Source organism: Ciconia boyciana, chromosome 10 (genome assembly GCF_034638445.1).
Source record: "Ciconia boyciana chromosome 10, ASM3463844v1, whole genome shotgun sequence".
Lineage (NCBI taxonomy): Eukaryota > Metazoa > Chordata > Aves > Ciconiiformes > Ciconiidae > Ciconia > Ciconia boyciana.
In genome coordinates, this window is record NC_132943.1 from 3,600,093 (window position 1) to 3,619,515 (window position 19,423).

The 19,423-nt window shown below is 40.7% G+C and overlaps 1 protein-coding gene across 50 annotated transcripts in view; it reads left to right on the forward strand.

Annotated features, from left to right (window-relative positions):
- The window catches only part of LOC140657453 (uncharacterized), a 372,414-nt gene that overhangs the window by 80,787 nt on the left and 272,204 nt on the right, over positions 1–19,423 (forward strand). For 13 of the 50 annotated variants that reach the window (XR_012044349.1, XR_012044350.1, XR_012044351.1 and 10 more), the window contains one exon: positions 6,683–6,859. The exons of the other annotated variants lie outside the window; for them this stretch is intronic. The gene's annotated coding sequence lies outside the window, so the exon portion shown is untranslated. The remainder of the gene's footprint in view (positions 1–6,682; positions 6,860–19,423) is intronic. 50 annotated transcript variants of the gene reach the window in all.

The window sequence follows — 19,423 nt, forward strand, 5'->3', positions numbered from 1 at the left end:
CTTATGGGAGGCCAAATAAATTTAAATAGTGGATCAATCTACAAAAATCTTAATTTGTAACTTAAATTATTTCTTCGGAGGGCAACAGATGAGTCCTTGCTAAAAAGATAGAACTTTTTAAGCCTATTTCCAGGCTGGTACCAACGAGGTAGGGAGACACAACAGTTTGTGGAGCAGGTGAAGGATATGATGTTTCCTGAACAGCTGGGGGCAAGATATTACGTGGGGGATTTTCCTGTATATTGAAAAAGACCCTTAATGTGATGTTCTGTTGGTAGGGGTTTCTTTGTCACTTGAAAAATCCATAATTTTCCCTGCTGAAGTTTTCCCTCCGCTAACTTTATTCTTTCTTTACAAGAGTTTGTGACTGAAGTACTTCTATTTACTCTCCTGCTAATCCCTACCTTTCCGTGGGGGGCTGGTAAGCCTAACTTTTGAAATGTGGTCTATTTTAACTGTTTCAAGCAAATATAAGGAGCATATAAATGCAGAATATTTTAGTGCCAGAGTAACTGGCAATTATGTCTAAGCTGGACCTCATTCTGGAGCAGCAGGAGCCTCAGGGCAGCAGTATCTTCTAAACATGGCTCTTGTCTGTCTGTGGTATATGTCTTGCTCTATAACGGTGGTCCTTGAATACAATATTTAATGTATTTATCTGGCAGAATTCCTTGTGCATCCATTGTCCATGTTTTACAGAGACTGAAAGATTCAATAATTGTGAAGAGCATTTTTAGCAGTGTTAGGATTCAACCAATGCTTCCCAACTCTGGAGTCTCATCATGAAACCATGGCTCCTCACTACATCCTTATGGGGGTATAAAACCAACGACCCAACCAAAAAACATCTAAAAGACTCCACTGGAAAAACTTGAACAATTCTTTGGAATTGCAGTTGTCCATCTTGGCTTTGGCTACTGCTCTTGTGGAGTATTGCTCTCTTGCAGATGGTGTCAGTATTTATTTGCCCTGTAAAGCTTTTTGAACAAACCAAAATCTTGTACAGCGTGCTGCCATTTTAATCAGATGCGGTGGTTTAAGGAGTCTGCATTGAGGAGATGATCTATTAGCTTCCTCTGCCTTATCTTGTAGCCCCTTACACAGTATAACATCTGGTGGAAACAGCTTATATTAGTCTTATCTTCAGATTGCTTAATGGCTCTAATAATGTGGCTACACGGCCTTACACGAGTGACGCGGGATTTGGGAAAACTTAACCCTGGCTGTTGCTATTACAAGGATGTTAGCGAGTTTTATGTTCTTTTCTTCTTTCCCATTTTAAACTCGTGCTGTATTTTGCTATTAGTAATTTATAATAAATTGCTGTCTTGGAAGTGTTATTAAAAATACAGCTAACTTTCTTTTACTTTCCTTTAAGGTCCTGTAATGTCCAAAATACTTTCATTGACTTGGGTGTATGAGATGCTACTGAAAAATCTGACTTCCTTTTTTTCCTTCTTTTTATGGTATTTTTTTTATATTTTATTTAACAGCTCAAGTTTGTTTCTATTTCTGCTCATCAAATCAGGAAAGCTTTATTTTAGCTCCGTGATGAAAATTCTATCTAAATACTTTTATTTCAGGGTTTTTTGGTAAAATATTTCCTGGAAGAGAAATTTGGAATACAAGCACATATGGCCTGCTTAGGATCTCATTTCAGCGTTGCTCAGAGTACTTACATAAGTAGATAGGGAGAGCAGGATGATAGAAATTTGGTGACCATTGACTTCCTGTCTTGCTGGTGCTGGTACATTAGCCCTTATCAAAGTTGGAAGAGCAGCTACAACATAGCCATTGTAGGGATTGGATCAATACCTGGCAAAGCGCCTGAAGGTCAGATAAAGTACTTAGGCAGGCAGTATGCCAGGCTAAAGAGATGTCAAGAAAATCAATTAGATACTAAAGAAAGAGCAGCAAGCTAACTAAAAATCCAATCTTGAAAGGCTCTTTATATTTTGAAGTCAGCTTATTAGTGTTAGCTGTATCTTTATCTCGCTAATAAAATTACGTTTGTTAAGCAATTAAAACCAGACTCGGGTCATACAAGGCTAGCACAAAACTGACTGCGAACACCTGTACAGTACTAGATTAGGAATAGCTACAAGTGGTGGAGATTAAATCGAATGGCTTTCAGGGTACAACATTACGTAACTTGTGATTAATCTGCCCTCCTCCTCCCCATATTGATTACTTTACCTACGTGCATTTGGCATATATCTTAGATACTTTCTCCTCTGAGTGGTAATGGAAAGCATAGACTTTGAGTTTGTCTACTGGTGCCAGGTAGTTTACCTAATAAATTATAGCTGTCTGAAGTCAATAAATAGAAGAGAAATTCAGAGGGGTGGGTCGTCCCTTAGCTTTCCTCTCCCCTCCCCAAACCACAGCGATGGAAAGGAGCGTATAATTTACCAGGTTAGCAGTCGGAAACACGATTGCTGTGAGTAAGCGTGTTGCAGTAACACCTTTTGGTACCAAAAGGCCCTTGTTCTCAGTGTGGCCAAGTGCAGTGGGGAGGCTGCTCTCCTGCCTGGGCACCATCGCCCTTCTCTGCTCGCCTCTGCAAAAAAGTACCTGAGAGAAGAAATTCACCACACGTTACTACCCGAAAAGAAACTCACGCTATTTGTTCCACACTGAATTTACTGGCAAAAAATCGTAAATTAATTCCTGTCAGCTAATCAAGCTGCCCAAGGCTCGAGCATGTGAAGGTCTATAAGTGTATAAGTATGATGCATCTTTCCCCCAGGCAGCAAGTAGATCGCGCACAGCAGAGCAGGGTCCTTTCATCCTTGTTGTGCATCATGCCATTGCCACGTTGACCGTCTTAGAGGAGATGGGGTGTGCTGGCTTGTGTCCAGTCTTTATCTGATGCCAGTTGTAACCCTCAGACATGGAAGCTGAGGTTGGTTGAAAAGAAGCAAATTCCAGCTAGAACAAAGGTGTGTGTGTTTTTTTGGCAGAGTCCCCAACCATTCATAACCACCTGTATTGTTGTTGTAGACTCTGTCACGAGACATCTTTGAGTAAAATTCTGGCCTTGGTGAAGTCACAGACTTCGTCAGCTTTTCAGGGATAGAATTTAATCTCTGTTGTGTGTGATTGAAAATATCAATTAAAGGTAGTTCATCTTGTTGCTTATATTGGTATGTTCATCCACGTACAGCATATTTGATGGCACACTGGTTTTATTAGCATGCGTTTGGGTTGACTGCTAAATACCATTCTTTTCTCAGACAGGAATGGCACTACTTCCCACAAGGCTTTTGTTCGTACGCTCTCTTTTGACTGACAGTTTTGAACTTTGTTAGCCAGATGCTGAAAACATCATGTGGTTTGCATGCCCATATGTGTGTGTATGTGGATGTATATGCATGCACATACGTATCTCCTTCTCCATACATCACTGTGATAAATTCCTAGAACTGAAATAATAATAATAACTCCTTTTTCGTTTTGACTTTATGTGGAGACACAGAGTTCAATATATATTAATGAAACAACAAAAACTGTCTGTTCATAATTAATAAGATTATTTTATTCAGAGTCTTACTAGATGACTGAGGAATCAGAATAAGAAAGCAAAATGAGCACAAATAATGACAGCAGAAATTTGGTCTGTCACTGAGGAAAGGGCTCAAGTTCTTTCTTCATTTGGTGCTCATTTTCCTGCTCAGATGTATTTTGTGATAACCTCAACCTACAGTTGCAGCACATGCACCAGGCTTTAATTAATTTGAACCTTTTTGTTGCCAGTGATCTCACTAACAAAATATTGTAGGAAATAAGTAGTGTAGGTCTTCTCATACCTACATTTTCTTTCCAAGTCCTTGGTCTCCTTGCCAGGACAAATCCATAACATTCTTGTCAGTATTCACTAAGATTATTTTTTTACTCAAATCCAGATTTCATTGGCTGGCCTATAAATTAATTCAGTCCCAAAGGATACGAAATCTTTCAGAATTTGAAATGTTGCATTTTGAAATTTCAAAACCAATAAACAAAATCAAGAAATTTCTATGACCGTATGCGTTGCCAGTTTTGACCTGCATTGGGCAAAACTTCTCAAATGGCCAAATTTTACCTGTATAAAGAAAAATGTCATTAAATCTTCCCTTCTATCTGCCTCTTCCAAATATCTGTATATTTTCCATAGGACCAGCTTTATCTGATGGAGCTTTATTTTTAGGAAGCTGGTGAGGAGCTCCACATATTTAACATGCATATATACATATACATGTGTACGTGTTATCTAAAGAGTACTGCAAGTAGCAGACAAAATAGTAGCTTTGAAAAGTGGTGGCGGTGATGTATGCACAGTAAATTAGGAAGATTTGTGTGAAATCCTTTGTACTGTTCTGGAGATCAAATGTAAATCTTTATAGAGAATGAAAGTTACCTATTATGGATATTAAACAAAGTTAAGCCTTCAGAATGAAATAGGGAGAAGGCAAGTAAACTAAGGATAATAATTTAATTATGAATGTTCCTTTTTTGAACGTTAATAGATACTCATGTCTTATTCAGACTGATTTGTAAACTTGCGTCGAGGATTTTTATAAGTTTCGGGTGACTCTGAAGGCTAGAAACTTGATATAGTCACTACAGTTTGATCTCTGCTTCATCCGTAAGCCCTGGGGATTGATACTGGGGCAGGACTACAAGGTCCCACCTTACGGTCCCGTTTCTCTCCAATAACATGTGCTGTCTCCCTGATGGTGGGGAACATATACCGTGTTCCACATCGAGCTGCGCATTCAGCAGCCCAGGCTGCTGGTCTACATACAAATTGGTGATGGTTTAAGTTGCCGTGTCCAAATGAGCTGGAGTGGCTGTTCGGCTGATTCCTCCAGGTGGACACCGATCTCATCTGCGGAGGAGAAAGGCAAATGACTGAGGTCCTGCAAATCACGTGGTCATGAATTACCAAAACCATTCCATCTTTCAAGTAACATCTAGTTCTCCAGGTGTCTGTCCGTGACTATGGGGTCAGATAACGATCTCCTTAAACTACAGGTTGGGGATTCATTTCTCATATTTTCGCAGCAAAAATGAACAGTGTTTAAATAGTGAAAATGTAAAACTCTGATTCTCGTGGAAAACACTCCTTGTTGCCTATGCGTATTTCATGAACGCAATATCACTAAGAAATGTTTATTTTTTTCAGTGTTGTCACTTTCCATAAAGGATATTTTTTCTCTTTGCAAAGAAAACAGGTATTTTAGGATTCTAAAAATATAAAAAAGTGGGAAAGTCAGTTCTGGCATTGACACCCTGATTACATCATCTTAAAGAGAATGCAGAGATAACTGGGCTCTCATCAACTGTTACACTAAAAGCGTAACAACCCTTTCCAACCCAGCCTAGGATTAGTAGCAAGAAGTAAAACAGGAGATAGATTACTGCACATATTTGTGGTTTTCCAACTTCTATAGACGTATTCTGCCAGTAAGTGTTTCAAAGCTAATTCAGTTTTTTTCACAATTCTGTGAATGATTTGGGTGCTTTGACACAAGAATTCGCCAATTAAGAAACACGCAAAAAGACTTTTAAATAAAACTTACCACATTTGTTCAAGTCAGTGAAAAGCAGGAAATTACTGTTGCTCTCCAAAAAGCAGCTGTGTGTATACAGTGACATTTTATTTAATGATTCAAATTATAGCATAAATATACATTGTATTACTTGTTATTCTCATTTGTATTACAATACTGCAAAAGAGCCTTCAGCATAGATGTCAGCTGTGACAACTGAGGCTTTGTACAGGAGCAGTAAGAAACCCAGACCTCAATGACTTAAGAAACATTAACTGTCTTTTAGAATCTGATGCTGAAAGAGTTTTATATGTACTTTTTGAATCCCATCATACTACATGTTGGTCTGCTTCTCAGTTGGTGTGATCCTATGTTGCTATTTAATATTAAGGAGAAAAAAGAATGTTTTAGGAGTCATTAATGTTAAACTTGCAAGAAAAAATGAATACCCCAGCAGCAGAAATAATCGTACGCAATTGAAGTAATGGATCCACTGTAAAGCAGATACACAAGTTATTTAGGGATATACCCTCCATGTCTTCCAGATACTGTCCAGTGACATTTCTGACATGCATATGATGTCCTCCAAGCTTAGCTATACGACCCAAAAGGTTGGCACGGTCTCCAGTCACTGGGTTGCAGAGGTGCTGGATCTCTGCACAGGAAGTCTCGCTCACATCTCTAACTGCTGCTGTGGTATTAGTGTGGCTTCTCAGATCACCTGCTCTCAAACCACTTTAGTATATTACGGTGTTGCAAACTTGAGCACAGGTGAAACTACTGAGGCAGCTCCTAGAGCACTCAGCCTTGGCTTATTGAAATGGATGGCGAGCACCTGAGAATTGTGCAACAATTAATTCCCTTGGAAAAAATGTGGCTGGACTAGTTGTAGTGTTTCCTGCTTAGGAAGGTATGTGGAGAAGAGTAGGAAAAGATCCCAATTCAGAAGAAGCAACAATTCAGCTGGAGGCCCTAGACCCTGCAGAGTGCGTGGTGTGAGCTCCTGAATAGACTGGAAATATAAAAAATTGATGGCTGACGTTTGAGTGATGCCTGATGAATAATGAACTGTGAACATGAACTGTGGCATTAAGGTCATTCTGCATTTTAATTATAGAGGGGATTGTAAACTAATTGTCTGCATTCAGTCTTTCAGGGAGAGTGAGAAGCCTTCTGCCTGGGGAGGCAGCTGACCTTGGCCTCAGCATCGGGCTGGCGCAGGAGGTGGGACCTGACGGGGCTACTAAAGCCGCCTTGCTCCCCTGGACATCCCTGCTTGATGGATTTCGGAAAGAAAGAAGAAACCTAACAAATCATCAGATAAGGTAGATGCAGACATAACCAGCTTCACGAGCACGGTGTAGGAGTGGCACTAGAGTCCCAGGGCTGCGGCATTCCCAGGAGATGGATGCCTGGAGCCGGTCCAGAGAGTGGCGCGGGGTTTGCTGCGAAGAGCTGTGGGGTACAGTGTTGTGGGATCATTGCTTCTCTTTGTGCACATTCTTGAGGCCTTGGTTGCACTGTAGGTTTGTAACTGCTCCCCTTTTGGGCTTAGATTTAAACTGTTCAGTTGATTTATGTACCTAGAGGGCTCCGAAGTGTACCTTGCCCTCTGTGCCTCTGTGAGGTGTAAGCCAAACCCTGTGGCTGGCATGGGAACCCTGGCTTAAAAGCAGAGAGGACAGTCTAGAGCATTTGCTCTCCGCACTAGTGCGGATACTCTCACAAGATAATTCGTTTCTTCAAAGCCAGGCAGCAGCTCAGTTTAAAACCATTTATATGAAAATAGATTCTCCAGGAAAGAGAATATACTGCTATTGCACTTTTATAATACAGTGATACTTTGTGCTCTTGCAAGTGAGCTCCGATGCTCAGTGCCAATTGCTGTTTGAACTGAGCGTAAGCAAGTTTGGTAAGGATAAAGAAGTAGAAGAATGGAATGAATACATGCATAATATGTGTCCTAACTTCGTTACACTTTTGAGAACTTCAGCTATGTTCAGTGCATTAAGAATAATTAAATATACTTATCCTGCCCTTAAGAGCAGTTTATTTTGCTGACAGTTGCTTCTTACGTGATGACGTTGCAGACAATACCTGAGAAAAAAAGTGCTTTTTTATTTTTTCATTTTTATAAGACCAGTACTGGTTATATTTAATGTAGGGCAATATATGGTAAAGCTATTAAACTAATAACTTTCTTGAAATGGATATTTAAGATGGACACATGCTGGAAAGCTGGACCGTGGGCATAGAAATTTACTAATTGATTTAAGGGCATCTTATTGTGGGTGTTGGTCTCTTCTCCCAAGTAACTAGAGATAGGATGAGAGGAAATGGCCTCAAGTTGAATCAGGAGAGGTTTAGATTGGATATTAGGGAAAATTTCTTCACTGAAAGGGTGGTCAAGCATTGGAGCAGGCTGCCCAGAGAGGTGGTGGAGTCACCATCCCTGGAAGAGTTCCAAAAACGCATAGACCTGGCACTTCGGGACATGGTTTAGTGGGCATGGAGGTGTTGGGGTGACGGTTGGACTACATGATCTTAGAGGTCTTTTCCAACCTTAATGATTCTATGATTTATTTATTTTTAAGAGCTAAGGTGTTGTATACTTTGGTTCTGTAAGCTTTTGAACTTTTTCGGCTGCATATTCTAAATGCAGAAGAAATCTCTTGCCTATCTTTTAATCTGGAAACCTCAAAGATGTTACTTGTAGTTAATTTTCCAGCAAAGAGAAACTCAATCATGTGAAGGAAAATGACACCAATTTTATTCAGTCCATCAGCAGTGGTAATACACTTGTAGAGAACCGTCTGCATTGATGAGATAGTATTTATGTACAACAACATGTAAATCAAGCCATTTTTTTCCTGAATCACCACTTGGGGAGTGTTGTGCTTTTTAGGAGTATTTCTGATTTTTTTTGTTGTTGTTGTTGCTGTTCTAGGAGAGGTAAGATAAGGACCGGTCTGTAATATTGGAAAACTAGAAGGGCACATCAGCTTTGTTTTAAAATGCTTAGTTGGTTGGGGATTCAGTGTACATGTGAAAGCAATCTGAATTATTATGTCTTGAAGATGGGCAAGGAAATGATTAAGTGACTCTATTTCTATGCAGATTGGGGCCACGTAATTAAATACGTACTTACAAAGGCAGAAATGAAATTGCTTCCTCAGGTCAGAGAAAAATAATAGGAAAGAATATAAAATGGTATGAATAAAGAAATAAATGGGAGCAATAAATGGCCAGTCAATAGGGTGTTTTGGAATTGGAGAAGGTCAAGCTAACACGATCTTTTGTTCTATTTTTAGTTTTTCTGAGACTGCAGGTTAGGCTGAAAAAGATAATGTAATAAACCTAAACTTAAATAAAACACTTGAAGTGAGTCTTATTTGAAATGTTGATTAAGAAATATAAATCATTATCTGGCACATGTTGAGATGGCTAACTGTCTGGCTTCAAAGGGTAGCTTAAACAGATAGTAACTGAGAAGTAAGTTTCTGGTAGAGAGACTTCTAGGTTGGTTCTAGATCCACTGCTGTTTCATGTTTCTATCAATGACCTAGAAGGAAACAAGAAATCATTACTGATTGTATAGTGATGCGTATAGAGAGATAAATAGATAGATTCGGAGATATTCTATGTCAAAGCATGTATCGTGGTCTCACACGCGTACGATAGAGAGGATGGGGGAGTACGGCGCAGTGAAGAGCCCACGTCACTGACTTAGAGTGTGTCCAGTTTGGGTTCCCCAGTCCAGGACAGACACTGACGTGCTGGAGTGAGTCCAGCGAAGGCCACCAAGCTGGATGGGGGCTGGAGCATGGGACTGGATGGGGCGAAGGTGGCGAAGGCCACCAAGCTGGATGGGGGCTGGAGCACATGGAGGTGCTGAGAGGGCTGGGTCGTGCAGCCAGGAGGGCAGCGAAGGCCAAGGACAGATCTTACAGCTGCCTGCAGAGAGCAACGGAGCAGCTTGGTCTAACCAGACCTGCCCGGAGCAGGAGGTTGGACCAGAAGCCTCCAGAGCCCCGTTCCAACCTCAGTGATTCAGTGATTTGTGTTTGGCCCTAACGTGAACTCTCTGACCGTGCGGTTTCAGTCCTAGTATTCACTATCCTTATTCACAAGAGTTCAGAAGAGCTAAGAGCATCACTAAAATGCTGGCAAATGGCTTTATAGAGAAAGTATATATTCTCTTTTTGTGGAGAATATGATGTATTGGTCTTATCAAACTAAAAATTATGCAATGACCTCATCTATAATAAGCTGTATGGTGTATAAAACATTATTTAGCAGGCAAAGTTTTAGTGAGATCCAGGACTAGAAGCTGAAACTAGACTAACTTGACTGTGTGTAAGGTGCACTTTTACAAATGCATGTGATTAATCATTATTCTTATGGTCTATGGGTGCAATGCCACATTACTTTTGATTTTTATCTTTAAAAGCTGTCTGCTTTTAAAGCAGTAGATCTGCTTGTGTTCCCAGACCTCTTGGTGACCGAGAATGGCTATATCAAATTAAATATAATATGAAGCTTTGCTCTAAGTTATACCAGAAGTTAAGCTAAAGGAGTACAGTGCTCTCCATTGCACATCTGTAAACCTCCCTTCTTCACTGTGTTGCAAAAGGCTTTTGCAGTCACGTTCTTGCTGCGCTCAGGCAGTCGTTGGAGTTCCCCAAAGAGTTTTGAATGGATCAGCCGGAGAGGTGCAGTTTTGTGGAAACCAGTAATCCAGATGGAAAGATCAGGGAACAACACTATAATAAATTATGGATAAATGAACATTTGCCCAAATTACCTAAAAGGCGGCTAATGAAACTAAGATGCCTTCTGTCTGGGAATGGGTCTGAATGTGTTCTGTGTTTTAAAAAGGCTACGTTTGGTTTTTCCAATATGTAAGCTCTACCTGCTTTTCTGGGAAGCTGGGCTGTTAGGACCATCTTGGGTATGTCCTGCGTCCCTTACTGTCCTGCGTGTTGCTGCGTGCGTTGGCTGCGGTGCCCGACGGGACTGTCCTGCCCCCTCGCCCTGCTATTCCTGTTCTTTATCTACCTTACTCCTCATTCTCATTCCTCTTTGATTTATATATATTAACAGTTTATTTTTTACATAGAAGTCCAGTAACTCAGGACTTAGGTGGGGAGAAAATTTTCTTTTATCCTAGTTTCCCTTCCTTGGTAAAAGTGCTGAGTAAACACCATTTTGTGATCGGTTATTCGCTGGGCATCCCCCTCCGATACAAAGAGTAGACACGCGTCTGGCTGGCTGTGCGCTTGTCTGAAAGCTTCTTCTTTGAATACATGTGATTAATTCAGCTGCTCTCGTACGCTTGCTTTTCTTCTGGATCATTTGATATATTATGTAAACTGCTTACTAAGATATCATGTAGTCTGAAGCTTGCATTGTTTCATGGAGAACACTGACAGTCCCGCTGAATTTATAGCCCTGATTGCCAGACGAATGCCGAGGCTTGTTTCAATTGTAATTCAACGTACTGCCTACATCCCTCTGGTTAGAGTGTATGGCAGGGAAACTGTTTATGTTGTAGAATTACTTTCTGACATTGATGCATGAGGAAATTATTCCACAAAACCTGAAAAATACAGTGCATGCTGCAAGAAATTCAGTCAACTAACCAGGATAAGGGTAACCTTCCAGACCGGCCAAAATCATGGAAGTCTTTCCAGGGATTTGTGTCATCCAAAGGCAATTGTGTGGCGCTCTGCAAAGATTCCTACAGGACAGTCACACTTGAAATTCCTGCAGATTAGCCTATCATCAAGTCATCAGGATACTGCTATTTGAATAAACACAGCTGTTGTTTTCCAAGAAATATGGCAAAGAGCAGCAAGGAAAAAAGGGACAATTAGTGTTGCTAAATGCCAAGAAACTCAAGCTGGCCTAGTTCTATTTACGAGAGTTTGGCCTTCTGGAAAGCCCTTTTGCAACACTGTGATTTAACAGAAAAGAAAAAAAACCCCTACCTATCCTATATCAGAGTCTCATTCATGTTTTTATAAATTGAATATGATATGGGAATAATTTCCTGTTTTGTTTTTTTAACTTTCTAAAATATTTCAGTTTCTCACAGCTCCTATTTCTGCTCCTGTTCTGATCTACATTTTAACCAAAAAAGGAACATTAATGCCAAAATACTTGACTCCAGTTTGCTTCTCTCACTGTCTTCTTTATGTCTTCTGCCTTGTTCTGAGTTGAGCTCAGACCTGGGAGAGAACTAATCATTTGATTCTTATATTTTCATCAACGTGCATCATAGCAGTTTAATCTGTTTTGTCCTCAATTCCTCAGAACATGGAGGTCGTATTGCATTTTCTGTTGTCTCACAGTAACCAGCAGCTGTGCAGACGCCCATCGCACCCTGGACTGAGCATGCATTAGCGTTCCTGAGACTGCAGAGAAATGGGTAGTTTAAAGCCACCTAGTCTGAATTTCCCATCCTCTGATCTTGTGCCAAGGAGAGTTCAGCCAGAAAAAAATCTCAGAAACCAGAAGCAAGTATGTATATAAAATCCGTTTGGGAATTTTGTGAGTTAGGCCTGAGCATACAGATACGATGGGAAAGAAATGCATTAGACTTTGTGCTTCAGATGGATTTATTTTTATAACAACTTCTCCTAACTTCTTAGTCCATAGTAAAGAGAAACTTGATTATTTTGGAAATAAAAATGTCCCTCCAGCATTCTTTGTTCTTGATGATGTAAAGATCCAGAGAAAAATTAAATAGGACTAGGATATTTCTTCAAAAAAATCCCCAGATTACACTTCCATAGCATCTCACTGCAAAAAATCTTCAAGCTCTATAAAAAAAAATGTAGTTAAAGGCTTCTTTTTTGAGTTTTGGCTTCTACAGCACATTTTTCCCTAAAAATACCACAGCATATTGTTTGTTAGTGCAGCCAGTAGACCAATAAAGGACTTGTCTTCAACATGGAATGTTATGGCTTAAATGATCTGTTCTTTCCTGGCTGCCTTGAGGAACCACTCTGCTACCGGCTCACGTAGGCTTGCTGAAGTCCCAATTTTTGACATCGAAGGGCCTTGGTTTCATCTTGGTAGTTCAAAACATGTCCTACTAAGTGTCAGCTTTTGTACAACAGGAAAGCTGACTCTTAGGCAACACTCCAGCCTTCCTCTTTTAAGCACGATGCACTTCTTCCTACCAAGTACCTTATGCAGCCTTTAGGCTAGGGAAGCTCTCCCCTAATATTTTGCAAATGTCATGATAGCTGATACTGGAGTCTGGGCAGGTGCGTCTGGACTGCATATGATCTTTCATGGGCTTTCTGAATAGGAGAGGCTGGGTTCAGAGACTTGAGATAGTGGGGAAAGAGATTAATTTGGAAAACAGAGGAAATAGAAGAGTCTTGATGTCATTAAAGGAAGAAAGTGGAGAGAAAATGAGAGAATAATCGCATAATATACTTATGGACAGTGTGGTGGTCTCATGACAAGGTGTCAACATAGACTCTGAGACAAAATTTGGGCAACTGGGACAAGTTAATTTCCTCTGCGTCACTGTGAGGTGTCTCATCTCATACACTTCAGCAGTTTATTTATACCCCCATTTTGGCAATGTACGTAGAGCAGTTTCCTTAGTAGTTAGAGTATTTTATATCCAAACTGGAAATCATGCTGATATCTCTATTCGTTATGGGAAAAACAATGCAAAAATATAGTATTAGACCTAGAAAAGAGACCTAAGAAGTTACTTGCAATAACAAATGTCAGAATTCACAGTGATGGAAGAAGTGTAACAGGCTTCTAAAAAAGCGCTTAGCAAAGGCCTAGGCTGGCTATCCAAAACCATAGTAAAATTGCCTTGGGAGACAGTTATACCACCTGAGAACTTTTGGAAGATACCATCTGAAATATAGACAGAGTTAGAAGCTTTTAACAATATTTAAAAACTGAAGCCTGAGAAGCATTTCTTATTTTATTTTGCTTATATTGCTTATTTGCTTTATTTGAAGTGCTTAGGGACATGGTGTAGTGGTGGTCTTGGTAGTGTTAGGTTTATGGTGGGACTCGATGATCTTAAAGGTCTTTTCCAACCTATACAATTCCGTGATTTGTGGGCCTAAGGTGGTCTAAGCTGTTAGTGGCTTTGCCACAGACCACAGTTCAATGTTCAACTTGCTAAGTAATTAATGACGGGCCCCTTTTGGGGAACAGCTGTGTCCTAGTCCTGCGTGTACTGAAAAGAAGAGGAATTGAATTATTTTCCTTGGACATTACTCAATTGACCTTCCACTGAATAGTCTATCTCTTGCTTTTGCTTTTAAGCTTATTAATACAAATTTCCAACTTCTTCATTCCTGCTAACGTCAGAAAGTGCAGAATAAAAATGTATATGTGTATTTGATTGCAGACAATCTGGCAAACTTTATTCCAAGTAAGAATGGGAAATCTGATAAAATGAATGATTCATCCTCCGCTGTAGCCAAAGGCAGCACCTTTGTTACGTATTCATTTGTATCGCTTCAGGTGTAATGTCATACACTCTGGCACTGTCAGCCTCTGGAGAGAAGTCCTGGTTGTGAAGTGAAATGGAAATTCCTGGGAAATCTTTTCATCTTTCTTTTCTGTCACTGTACATTGTGGAACCACACGTTGATGTTGGTCCACACTTTTGTATCTTAATAACAGCAGGAACCAGAGCTTGTAAATATTATTGCACGACTGAAAAAATGGAGAACATGGAAGTTAATAAATTAATTTTTTGTAAAAAAGCAGCACTAGCATGTATGAAATTACAGAGTTAGTAAATATAAGCAAAAGCTACCTCTGATTTGATTTTTGTGCGGAATTACCAAGTGAGAATGGCTAAAAAAGGTCTTTTTATTTGGCACGTTTTTTTTAACGTTCCATTTTTTAATGGAACGTGATGTAATGTTCTTGCTGAATACCACTGTGGGATCAACTATTTGGATGCAGCTGCTTATGTTTTGGGTTTGCAGCACATAACTTACATGTTCAGAGAATACATGGCTGCTCAGGCGTGACAGTGGATATACTGTAGCCTTGTTTGCCAGCTATATCCAGCCTACTCCTGCACTGTCCCCTGTCAGTGCTTATGGTGCTTGTGGCATTTCCACTGCTGCAAGGATTTATCGTGGCACGGCACGGTGCTCAGCTCTGTGGCGCCTGGCATATGATGTTCAGCAGCACGGTCAGCCCACGCGTGTCTGGAGGCCCCTGTTACGACTTCTTGTGACCATCACAGTCTTGCAGGAATTGGGCACACGTGGTATTCCAGCTTTTAATTTCCCTACTGCCTGATACTTGACTGTGCACAGGGGTATGTCTCCATCTGAACTTGTATGGCAGGGATCTGTGCTTCATGCTTACCATGCACTTTGGGCCATATAATCTTAAATGGAGCCTGCGAGTCCTAATACTAACCACAAAATAAAGACTAATAGCATTAAGTTAAAAGAGGTAAGAATAACAAAATACATTTTGAAAATATTTTTGAAAATAAGATAAGTGGTATACACTGAGGTAGAGGGAGCCAATTTTGTGAGTCTAGGCTCCAACAGTAATGATGTGATTTAGATTAATTGAAGTGTTTTATTGCTTTGAATTGAAAACAGCATTTTTATAGGCTAGACAGCAGGTGCAGAATATCTCAAAAGCAAAGATCCAGTTTTCCTGAATGCTTACTAAGTAATGAAAATGGGAAAGGAAAACAAGACAGAAAATTCACTACACAAAGTGAATTTTTTTCCAAATCGAATGTCTTATCCTCCCCCTCATCTTACTTGAAGCATTCACAGGTCTCTAGGGAGCATATTTTTATCATGATTCACTGTGCACCCTAAAGATTCAGATCCAGGTCTGATCTTTGTATAATGTGCCATTTCGAAGCAGTCAGTTGTGCGGATGAGATTTATTAGGGGCTCTAGAGTACCTAATTGTAGAGGCAAGTGCTGAGCACCATGATGCAGCACTAACACAGAGCAATTGCTCCAGAGAACCAAAATGTACAATGAGTCCTGTTTATCATTAGCCTGTACAGCAGTATTGCTAAGTATGTTGTTCTATCTTCAAAATAAAAAGAGAGTTTATGAATGAGGCACTTAGATGTGCGGCAGCTGCCCTCCTGAAAGTACATCATTATTAGTTTGCAGCAAGAGTGCTCAGCTTTCTACTGAAAGTTGCTGTTTGTTAATTCTGTAAGTGTGCGGTGATAGGAGTCTATCGTGGATACGCTTTATGCCGCTTGGCACTGAAAGTGCTTTCTTCCTAATTTAGCCAAGAATTGTTCACCCTGACGTTATTAAATGCTAAAAGGTACACATTTACAGTCTCTTTCTTCGGATGATCGTAAGTATGTGGTGCTGTGTGGTCTGAAACAGCATTTTGGTTTGTCAAAGGCAAAGAGAACATAAGCTGATGGAGTGCTGTGTGGTGAGTTGTAGGTTCCCCATATGCTTGGCTTGGGAAGAATATGGCTTTATCAGTATACTGCCCCTAAGATCCCTTCAGGGAATATATTTAGAAATACATACCACGTCGGAGCAGGATGGGCTGTTCTGCAGTAAGCAGAGGGCTCCCAGGGATCTTCTGGAAGAGGCTGGAGGAAGGCAGGGAAGGCTCTGGGCTGTGCTCGTGGTGGGAGCAGCGGCACACCTGACGGAGGTCAGGCTTTCTAGGATCGCTCTTCATCTGTGAAATTCAGCATCGCCAGATGTTACCCAAGGTGACTGATTTTCTTGCTCCCTCAAGAAGTGTTCATTTTGTTTCAATAAACGAAACAGCAAATGCTTCTTGTTTTACAGGAATTTGCATTTGGAGATGCAAATTCATCATTAGTAACAAAGGGAAGAAGCATCTGGGCTTTATTTTGGCAGCAGAAACTACAGAGAGACCTAAAGAGAGGGGAAACAAGCCTAAATATAAACAAATATTTGATATTTTAAATAACAACGTGATTTCAAGAGCTGACTAACCAATTAGCTTCCTTTATTTTCCTTGCCATTAATTTCCAGGTTGGCTTTATATATTTGATAAGGATAAGGAGAGAAATCGTTTATCTTGGAGGCAGGAATCAGTCTGAAAGAGCCAGGCAGGAATATTAAGAATGGCTGGCTCAGCTAAGATGTCTAGACCTTTTTGCGTCCGGTAATTGCACTGACTGCTGAGCAGGCAGCTGCCTGTCCTGTGCTTCAGCTGCCACTGCTGCGGCGAGGGCCAACAGCTGCCAAAGCCCTCCTCTTTCTGTGGCGGTTTCTACCTGTTCCCGGGAACGTGTAGAGGAGGCACAATGGCCCTGTATATACATTGCATTTAAATGCAAATAGAAAAATTAACATCAACATGCATTTTGCACAAGAGAAAAGGTGGTCAGATGTTGGCCAAGGATTCTGATCAGTTTGATTCAGTTTCTGCCGTTGCCATAGATTTCCTGTCTGGCTTTACGCAAACCATTTTAGGTTTTCAAACTCACGTGTCCAATGAAAGGTTTGGGTGCTTCCTATGTCTGAAAATCCTGTCGATCGGGGGTTTCATTTCTCTTTGTTATACAGAAGCAGATACATCTCTGCCATTCACTGGTACCATCCATCTGCGCCAACAGATGGAGCGTGTAGAGTCAGGTGAGCCGCACCAGCGCAAGTCTGACTCCAGGTGCACAACCCTCAACGTAAGTAAGTAGATCCTGACAGTGGGGTAAAAAGGTTTTCCATTTTTATTTCTTTGCTTTTAATGAGGTTTACAAGACGGCAGATATTTCCCAATAGTTCAGTGTCTTTGTGAAAAGACAGCTGGGAAAGGGCAAGCAACCTCTCTTATTTTAGTGTTTATTGCATAAGATAAGCACAGGAAGCAAAGAGAGATATCTGAAGAGGAGAGATTTATCCCACACAACACTGCCAACGAAGCACAGTCTGGTAAGGGCACACAGGGCTCGCTTGTTCCTTCCGTACTATAGATAGGTTCTCCTGTCTATAATGAGAGAATTAGGTAATTTTATATAGTTTTAGGTATAAAGTATGAAGGATTGTTTAGTGTAGGTGATTACTGGAATGGCTGGAAAACTAGGTTTCATTTAGTTGTGACACTCTGAAAAATTTGTTATATGAATGATTGAAGTCTCTGTCGTCATTTGTTTTCCACATAACCCTGTCCTTATGCTAGTCCTATTTACATTTTTAATGTGCTTATTCGGGTAGCAGCAGAGTGAGAGCGGGTCTCATTCAAGGCAGGTTTTTTTTTCTTTCTCCTGTTTGTAATTTTCTGGTGTTACAGATCAGGTTGTAGTTGTTGGCAGTGATGCATGCAGAGAGGCAGAAGACCCAGATTTTTGTTTAGCATTTTTCAAAGAAGAAAAATATGTTTGGCATTTTAATTTTCTTAAAACATTCTATAATTTGTTACATCTTGCTCATTCATAATGTAAAGCTAAGGAGAGATTGATACCATATAAATAGTTTCTGAAGGCTCATGGGTGAGGAGTGCTTGTGGAGTATTAGAGACTGTAATGTTTAGGTGATGGTAGAGCGATCAGGAGTGTTCAGGAAGGTCCGTTACCTGCCAGGAATTTAGAACATGAAAAATTTTGTATTTGATGGAGCAGACTTTTTGCTGGTGTAAATTGCCATACTTCCATTGACTGCAGCATTCTGTACTGGCTGGAAACCCACTGCAGTATGTTGCACTTAGTTTTGTAGCCCTATAAATGCCAGACTATTCTGAGTTAGGTAAAGGAAGCGATCCCTGCTATGAGGTTGTCTAACTTCTGTTTTTATTTAAGCTATGTTATAAAGAGATTGATAAAAGGCAGTTGGAGGATTGGAGAGGAGGCAAGTGGAATAGGAGAAAAGTGCTGTAGCAGTTAGGTAAACCCCATTCTGATTTATTCATCTGCCCAGAAGTGAAAATATTTAATCTGAGGGTAGATGACGGGACATCCAAGTCCCTTGAAAGCAGTACAAGATGAATTATGGACAGGAGCAAGGAAAAGCAGTGGGACTCTAGTTTTGCTTCTTTATTTCTTCCCCCATCTTCACCTTATAAGTGAATATGTTTTTTACAAATACATATTGCAAAGTAGACCTCCCAAGTGAAAAGTTCACCGTATGTTTTTAATGCCTTAGTAATGCCTTCTCTGTACTGCTTTGCCCGTGGATCTGAGAGTGCTTATAAAGTAATCGTCACAAAGATCTGCATGAGGCGGGGAAGAATCAGCTCCACTTGACAGATGGGGACTCTGAGGCACAGATGGGGTTTCATGACTTGAGCAGAGAGGCAAAAGCCACGCGCGGCGACATTGCCGAACCTAGAACATCTCGTCTCTCCCAGATCCTTCCCGGGCCTGAGCCGACACCGCAGTTACACGTGTTAGGGCAAAGCTAAGTCAGGAAAACGATGAAGTAATGCCTGTGGCTGTTGCTGATCCTCAGTGCTTCTGTGTGATTTCCGCTAGCAAGTGTGCAGCTTCAGCGGGGCTGTGTTGGAGGGAGGAGGGTGGCAGGGGATAAGGAGCTGACAAGACACCTTCAACGTTAGGCAAATTTTTACCTCTTTTGTGCTAGAATTCTGCTCCTCTTGTGGAAGAACATCAGATGCTGAAATGTGTTTTATTCTCGTACAGAGTAAAGGAGTCTCTGTCATCCTGCCTGGTAGTTCTCAAGTCTCCAGGAGGAGAAGGTGGTTGGAAATGAGGCAGGTTTCCTTCAGAAACCCTCCTGGGTTCTGGCTGTACTTGGCAAAAATTGAACCTTGTCTGTGAAATGTTCTGATTTAGTGGAAGAGGCAAATTTCCCGAATTTCAGCTTTTTGTCTATTAAATGTGGAGAGCGATACCTTCCTACCACACGGTGTACTGTGAGAAAAAACGCACGAAAGGCTCTGAGAATCTC